Raw genomic sequence first — 8,918 nt, forward strand, 5'->3', positions numbered from 1 at the left:
AGTACTGCGGAAATTCAGTAGCGGGAAATCACCAGGCGAAGGCGGTTTTACTTGGGAGTTTTATAACTGTTTCTTTGAGCTACTAGGACAGGACTTAGTAAACTGTTTTAATGAGGCATATGTGAAAGGCGAAATGTCAATATCCCAGAGAAGAGGGGTAATATCTCTCCTCCCAAAAGAAGACGAAACCTCCTAAAGTTTGCAAATTGGCGTCCGATTACGTTATTAAATGTTGACTATAAAATTGCATCAAAAATCATAGCTACGAGATTTGAAAAAGTTTTGGATCTCTTAATAAGCCCTGACCAAACTGGCTTTCTGAAAGGTAGATACATTAGGCAAAATATTAGATTGGTTAACGATGTAGTAGAACAAACAAAAATACAAAATATTCCAGGTATCCTTGTACAGCTTGATTTTTGTAAAGCTTTTGATACTATCGAATGGAACTTCATTAAAAGAAGTCTCGCACTCTTTAATTTTGGAGACAGTATACAACAATGGGTCTCGACTTTCTATAATAATTCGGAGAGCGCTGTTCTCAACAATGGATTTTGCACAAATTTCTTTAAACTGTCGAGGGGAGTGAGACAAGACTGCCCTTTGTCCCCTTATTTATTTATCGTAGGGGCGGAAATCTTAGCGTGCAAAATCAGACAAGACAAAACAATAAAAGGAATAACAGTCTTTCAAAAAGAGCTGAAACTAAGCCAGTTTGCCGACGATACAACTCTTTCATGCAATGATTGCAATTCGGTCAATCAAGCTATCAAGGTTCTTAATTCCTTTGGAAATCTATCTGGCCTCAGGCTGAACCCGTCAAAAACCAAAGCGCTTTGGTTAGGGTCATTAAGAAATCGCAAGGACGAACCCTTTAACTTTAAGTGGCCCAAAGAACCGCTTAGAGTCCTTGGAACCTATATCTCATACGATGAGAAACAAAACGAGGAATTCAATTTTAAAGGCAAGATGCAAAAACTTGGCAAGATGCAAAAACTTGACACCATTCCGAAATCCCTTGGCATCTCACAGCTAGTTCACCCACTTTCAACATTCGATTTTCCAACACAATTGGTTCAAGCTGTTAATTCAAGCGCTTTTAAATTTCTCTGGAAAAATCGAAGAGACAAAATCAAACGCAAAATTATGATCCAAGACTGTAACAAAGGTGGCCTACGTGCTCCAAGCATTGAGACCATGGCTAAATCACTTAAACTGGCATGGATATCCAGGTTCTTACAAAGTATACCTGCGCATGACGACGAATCATGGAAGGTCATTCCCAACCACTTTCTCGATAAATACGGTGGCTTGAACTTCCTGCTACGTTGTAATTATGATAAGAATTTTCTTGATAAGATGTGTCTTCCCTACTTCTATAAGTTGATATTACTACATTTCTTAGAACTTAAAATTTCTTATAATACGCAGTTTTGCCGGTTTGTATTATTCAACAATAAAAATATTTTAATTGGCGGCCGTTCATTCTTTTATAGAAGTTGGTTGAATAAAAATCTCTTTCTTGTTCAAGATCTCTTAGGAGATGATGGTAAGGTACTCTCTTACTCGGAATTTTTTAAGAAATTTCGACTGAACGGTAATTTCTTACAATACATGCAAGTTGTTTCTGCGATTCTTAGGCCTAAGGATCTGATCGAGGACGCTCGGAGACACCACATTGATAAAACTAGTATTTTGTCCAAAAGCTCCTTCCAGCTCTCAGCGGACCTTTCATTAGATTTACTTAAAATGAAAAATAGAAATTACTACTGGCTCTTGATTAGTAAAGATCATCAGGAAATAAACGCTAACATGAAATGGGAAAGAGACTTCCTTCCTGAAAAAATACTTGCAAGGCATCGTTTCTCCTGTGTGAAAAATATTTGCAGCGATAACAAACTAAGAGAATTCTACTTTAAACTTTTACACAGAATTGTCTTCACAAAAAGAGAACTGTTCACGTATGGTATTGCAGAAATGCGCTCTGTCCTTACTGCAGACAAAATGATTCAATAATTCATACTTTTTGTAACTGCCACTGGACCAAGTGGTCTTTTTCAGAAGTAATCAAATGGTTCAATGTTGAAAATGCCACCTCCTTTGCGCCATCCTCAAGTGAATTAATCTTTGGTCTTAATAATGAAAAAAAAAATCAAAGCTCATTGGCAATTGTCAAAAAGCTCGACTTTACCCTTTTGTTTGCTAAATATTACTTGTACATAAATAAGTTAGCTCCTAAAGATTTATCTTTGGATGAATTTAAGGCTAAAGTCAGTTGGAGATACGATTTCGAAAAACCTCTTTCTTCAATTAGTTAGTAAGTATCCCATCCTACCGGAATAATCTGTTAATTAGCAGGTGTAATGTTACTGTGTGAATTATTACAATGCTGTATTATTTTTATTTTTTCTCGTCTTTACGTAATTTTCGATCCAATCTGTAATATCGTTATATACTTTCTTTTAGTTTTAAATTCTGCAACTGTAATATGTGTTTTGTTAAAAAAAATAAAAAATAAAAAATAAAATATTTTTGGTACCTTGAAAGCATGCTAAAAGATCGGCTTTCCAAAACAAGCAGTTGGCAATTTCACAGATGGCTTTTCGAGCCCGAAAAGCAATTCTTGAAACTATGATCTGCCACTTATGAAAAATTGATCTTTGAAACATGTTTGCAAGACCAGTGAAAACGAAACAATCGCAGTTTCATGACGAGAAACGTTTTGAAGGCACAAAGCGTTTTATGTCACCCGAAATACGCCCGAAAAGTTTCGGGACTTTCGAGAAACGGCCAACCCTGGAAGTGATAGTACAACCAGATGGTCAGCGGTGTTGACATTTTCCCGCGCTTTTGAAAGTGGAGTTCTGCGGAATAGCCATTTTGCATCGAACCCAAAATGCCCTCCGAAACAAACGGAAAAAAGAGGACAAAGCCAAGGGAAAATGCTGAACAGAAGCTACACTCACACGATTTTACAGGGAATGACATCGAACACATCCGAACTGAATTGCTACCTTGGTATGACAAGAACAAGCGAAGGCTTCCTTGGAGGGATCGAGCCCGGGGATCGAGCATCCGAATGGACAGACGTAAATAAACGGGCTTATGCAGTGTGGGTTTCTGAAGTAATGTTACAACAGACACAAGTCTCTACAGTCTGTGATTACTACAAGCGCTGGATGGAGAAATGGCCAACTGTTGAGCACTTGTCCCGAGCCACTTTGGAGGACGTTAACGAAATGTGGTCTGGACTCGGTTACTATTCACGAGCGAAGAGACTTTACGATGGAGCGAAAAAGGTCGGTGTAGAAACATTTTAAACTTAAGGTGCTTAAATTTTATTCCTCGTATTTCAAATTAATCTGGGTCCTTGATTTTTCTTGCTCCTTTCTTTAATATGTCACGGATGTGTTTAAACAATAGTGGTGAGCCTAAAAATGAACATAGAAGTCTTCAAAAGTGTGCAGTCGAGGCCTCTTTAGTGTAAGCAGACGTCATTGGGAAGCAGAAATTACATGGTAGTTTACGAAATCAGAGTGATTTGCCTTTTTCGCCAGTCGCGCGAATTGAAAAGGTCTTCTCCAGGATTATCGGTTTCCAACCAATTTCGAGAGACACAGACGAACAAAAGGAGCTAATGAGAGATCTTTTCTTTTCGTCCACCAACATGGTGGCGATGACGTCCCTGAAAACAAACCATTCTTTAATATGATTATTTTGGAAAGTAATAGGTATATACCTGTTTGTCATAAACCTAGACTTTTACTCAACAAAACGAGCACTTTGGTTGGTTGATTCTTGGTCATGTTCCCCTGATGAAATTCATATGTATCCCGACCAGGATACAATTCTGCAGTTGTTGCCCGCTCTGGAAAATTCTAAAGATATAAAAAAGCAATTAATGTCTGGTCCCTTGGGAAACTAGTTAGTTTTGTTTTCCTGAGAATCCTGATGTTTCCCTCGACCGGGTCGCTTGTAGTCTTTGAAAAAACTTACAAGTGCTTATTTATTCCAAATTGTATGAGAAAAATCATACAATTACTTATTAATGAAAAATTCACCTTTATTGGATTTATTTCTACTGTCTGTACAAATAATTTTCACTTTTCTGCACTCTGTTTGGGATTAATTGATGTACATCTGTACTCTCAGCCAATTAACATGCTGAAATTTTTGCATGTTTATTATTACAACAATAATAGGCAGTGTGTATACATGAAAGAAGCCCCAAGAAAGTGTAATGAAAACGTAATGCCAACTTTAATTGAATATAATGTTTTAAAATCTGACCTACATGTATACTTAGCCTATTATTAATACTGTGCACTTGTTTCATGGGGACCTGTAATCATGATGTATCTTGAAGTTAGTAGCTCTTACATGACTTCTTGTTCGTGCATGACTGAACTATGTATAGATAATGAACTTTGAATCTGCTGGGGTATTGGTCTGTCTTCTTTTGGCTGAATTATGACTTACACAGCAGTCAACTTGCATTGTGCATGTTTTACAATGTATACTGGTAAACTTAAACTTTGTTCTTTTTTTGTCAAACACAGATTATTTGTCACATATTTTAATCAAAGTAGTTTAAATCCAGAGGAAGATTACACTGGTCTGTATAATTGCCAATGGATGATTTTTGTTGTTGTTAGTTCTGTTGTTACAGTATGTGGGGGAAAAAAAGACGCTGTTCAGGTGAATAGGCTATTGGGTGAAACAGCCTCTTTCCATAAGAGGTGGTTGCTAACGGTAATCTAAGAGTCTGGTAAGACAGCCTATCATTTCTAATTGTATCAGGAAAATTCACCCCTCTGGCAATTTCTGTAGTCTTTTTCTACAATAAACTAATGATACATGTAGAACTATAGTCTAACTGAAGTAAAAAACGCTCCTGTGTTTTGTCCTTCTTCATTTACACAATCAGTGATTGCTAAAGTTGGCTTAATTTTGGTAGACTAAAAGTCAACCCTTCTTTTTTTTTTCAAATATAATGCTTTTTGTCAAAAGAACTACAATATTTACTTGTGTATGAGTCAATCTTTATGACCTAAAAATCAGCCCAAAAAAATTGCCCTTGTCTTATTCTCGAGTCATACACATAGAACCAGTTTGGAAGCCTAGAACTTTCGATAATTAGCATAACAATTGCCTATAAAAACCTGCATAAAACTGAATTCCAATTGTGTTTGTGTTTGATGAGCTCGGCTGGGCATTTCGTTGTCAACAGAAAATTTAATTTTGGAGTAACAAAATGTAAGTGTGTTAAAATTCAGGGCTCGAAATTAATGAAAAAATCCAGTCCTTTTTGCGATAAGATTTTAGTCGCAAAATTGCCGCGCTGCATTGTGTTTTCAGCGGTCTAGCAAAAAATATGAGCCCGCAATACTTGTGTGTAAAGAAACCGCTGAAAATGGCGGATGATCAAAGGAATGGAGCTGTGCACGCAACATAGCAGCTAAATTACTCTACAATTACGCTATCTTCAGAGAAAATTCACAGTGAGAAACAAAATAATTTTGTCATTTTTTTATTTATTTTAGCAAAAGTAGCAGCAAAGTGGCAACTGCTAACTCTTTTGTTTCCAAAGAGCGAAGGTGACAACAAGTCGCAAATTTGCGACTTCTCTAGATATTTTAGTCGCTACGGGAAAAATTTAGTTGCAAATGCGACTGTATTGGTCGCAACTTCGAGCCCTGTAAATACAAACCTTTGGACATGCCTCTTTAAGTTAGGCTATGGTCATATCTGTAATTTTGTTGATCGGGCATTTTACAGTAGAGCAGACTGATGTTTGTTTAACTTCTCATCATCGAACGTCTCTGTAGCTTAGTAACCTGGCAAAGGTTTTGGAGATGGGTTATTTATCGAGCGGTTTTTCAAAACTCTTTCAGTGATGTTCTTTTTGTCTACCAATTCTCCTTTCTATGTCAACATTAAGAGGAAGGTTTGTTTCAAATAGGAAGATTCAATTTTTGAAATGGCTGACATAAAACATAGAACAAACCCTCAAGTGAAACTGAAAAATTCGTGTCATTGCATGTCATGTTACAAGAGCTGATAAACTTCATCTATGGTAGTTTCGTTTTGTCCACTGCAACTGCAAAATAATTCTCACAAGTATGACATGAACTTTTAGGAACAATTCTATCAATCTGGCCTGGTTGCTCGAAGCATGGTTAGCGCTAACCACAGTCAAATACCATGGAAAGCTATTGGTTTTGATTCCTCTTAAGGTGATTCCCTAGTATTGCACTGCGCATCCTGTTCTGCGCATAACACAGCGTAAGCCCCGTTCGTATTCAGGCATGGCTAAGAGGCTTTATGGTCAAATTTCATGGCTCTTTGTCTCACAAGTCTCAACGGATATTCTAAACAAAAAAATGTTTAAATTAAACCATAAAGACTCGTACCCATGTGTGAATATTGATATATCGAACGTGGCCAAAAACATTTGAAAATGGCGACCTTTCGCGAGGGAAAGCTCGCTATAAAGAAGAATGGCCGTTTTCAGAGCACAGCAGTAAAGAGCAAAACAAGAAACTTTTTCAACTCTCACAAAACAAAAAGTCGAGTGATAGCCTTGATGATGCTAAAGAACATTTAAGTCCGACAGTGAAAGTGAAACCGCGCTATCGGGGAGACGTGTTGTCGAGGGGTCGAGCTTGATTTGCTTTCTGTTTTCTCCTAAACGAGGTTGGTGACCTATCTTTTTTTTGGCATAATTTTATTCTCTTACTGATCTTCTTTGCGCTGTAAAAAAATTACAAAAAATTTACGTCAGAAAAAAAAGTTACTGGAAAGATACTATTCGTAGCCATCACTCGTGGACACAAAATTGTCTCCTCGAGATCACGCACCCGAAGAACATTTGTAGTCAGTGCCTTTTCAAGACTTGTGCCTGTGCCATAAAACAAACATTAAATTATTCCTTTTGAGCAACACAATTCACCTGTTTTGTTATTTCAAGAATTACGTCAAAGCTGTGCTTCCTGTTCTTGCAAAACGTAGCCTGAACCGATGGAATAAACTTGTTCTTGATAGATGAAGGCGCAATGCTTAAATGAGTAACTTGAGCAAGTTATGTCTCTCAAACGAGCTTGGTGACCTACTTTTTTGATTGCACATTTCGAGTCACCATAGGGAACAATCGAGAAAAGTTTTAAAAAAATCTTACGACAACTTCTATTACTAAGGAATCACCTTAACAAACGGTTAACGCTAACCAGTCTTCGAGCAACTGGCCCCTGAGTTTCAGCTTTTAAGCCTGAAATAAAGAAACGTCAGCTTTTAGGCCTTGAAAATGGAGGACAACTTATACACAAGTTCTACTTACTGTATACACAAGTAAATACGGTAAATTTAATGTAATAATTAGGTGTTTTGATGTTGATGGCTAATCATCTTGAAACTGGGGGCAAATTGCCAGACATTTTTTTGTGAGAATATTTTGGATGTACCACGCTATAAGACTTAGCTGGACTGCCGTCACAAGTCACAATTTTTTGATAGACCAGAGTTACTAATGGCAGCAAAAAAATCAAAGGAGAACTGTGAAGAAGTCGTGGATACATTGCTTACAAAATGGGAGTTCTGTTGCAATCAGTTGCTTTCTGATCTTGTTAGGAAATAATGACTGAATTTGTGTTTGATTTTTTAAAAGAATGCATTATCATTGGCAGGCTACACCAGATCATTTTAAAATATCTGAAGGGTCCTCAACTATGTAAACAGCTAGAAATGCCTCTTTTTGCAATAAGTAAAAACAAGCATTGTTTCCAAAACTTTTCAACCTTTCACGAAATCTGGAATGGATAATAATGAAACATGCTGTATTTATTTGCATTTTATAGATGCAAAAGAACCAGGTGAAAATAATCGCCAACTGGTGTTTTCGGCTCCTTTAATCTTTTTACGAGTTTGTTAAAAGCCTATGAAGTACCAGAGGAGAGCCATTTAGCTAGGAAAGAGTGGATTCATGTTTGATTCTTATCGTAAAGGAATGCTTCACTGTTCAACTACAACAAGGTGATACCGAAAACATCTGGATATTTCTTAACTTTGTAAAGACAGCTATCAAGAGGTTTTAACCCCTTCTTTTACATTTAAGCACTTTTACCTTTTAAATACTTGTATGTTACAAGTATACATTATAGGACCAGGTATTGAATATAACCAATGGAATGATCAAAAAATAACAAACTAAAAGAGCAGTAGTTTGCTTTAGGTGAACACAGTTGTCACTGTCCACGGCAATCTCACGGCTTGCTCCTTTGCTAATACGAGCGGAGCTATGAACTTGGTAATGCTTCAGTATTTTGATGGGCAGGGACATTGGACTCAAAATACAAATCACTGACAAATTTCATCAATTTCTTGGTTTTCAATGTAGGCCTGGTTAGCACTAAAAACCCTTAAGACATAGAGGAAACACTGGAAATAGCTGTGAAAAATGTTGTGCCAGTAATTTGACATTTTGTTGTCAAGTGAATCTATTGCAGCACATTGGTTTTTGAAACAAAGATGCACAAGAAAAGGCCAAGACCAGTAGTAACTTTTGAATGCCAAGGTATCAGGTACAGTTTGTGTTCCTGGTGGGCTTAAGCAGCATTGGTGTACCAATGCCACTTTATCCAAATTCACTGAGAGGAAGATAAGATGCACACGGCATGACTATTCCAAGAGTGGGGGGTAGGGGGTGAGGGGTAGGGGTTTAAGGGCACCATAGCTGAAACAACCCAAACCTTTACAAAAATGCTAACCTTAGGCCTAAACATTACGCTTTAGATAATGTTTAGGCCTAAGGCTACCATTTTTGTAAAGGTTTGGGTTGTTTTAACTATGGTACCCTCCATGCCCTACCCCCAACCCATACCTTTTACCCTCCACCCCTGGAATAGTTATTCTGGATGCACATG

This window comes from Montipora capricornis, chromosome 6 (genome assembly GCF_036669925.1).
Source record: "Montipora capricornis isolate CH-2021 chromosome 6, ASM3666992v2, whole genome shotgun sequence".
NCBI lineage: Eukaryota > Metazoa > Cnidaria > Anthozoa > Scleractinia > Acroporidae > Montipora > Montipora capricornis.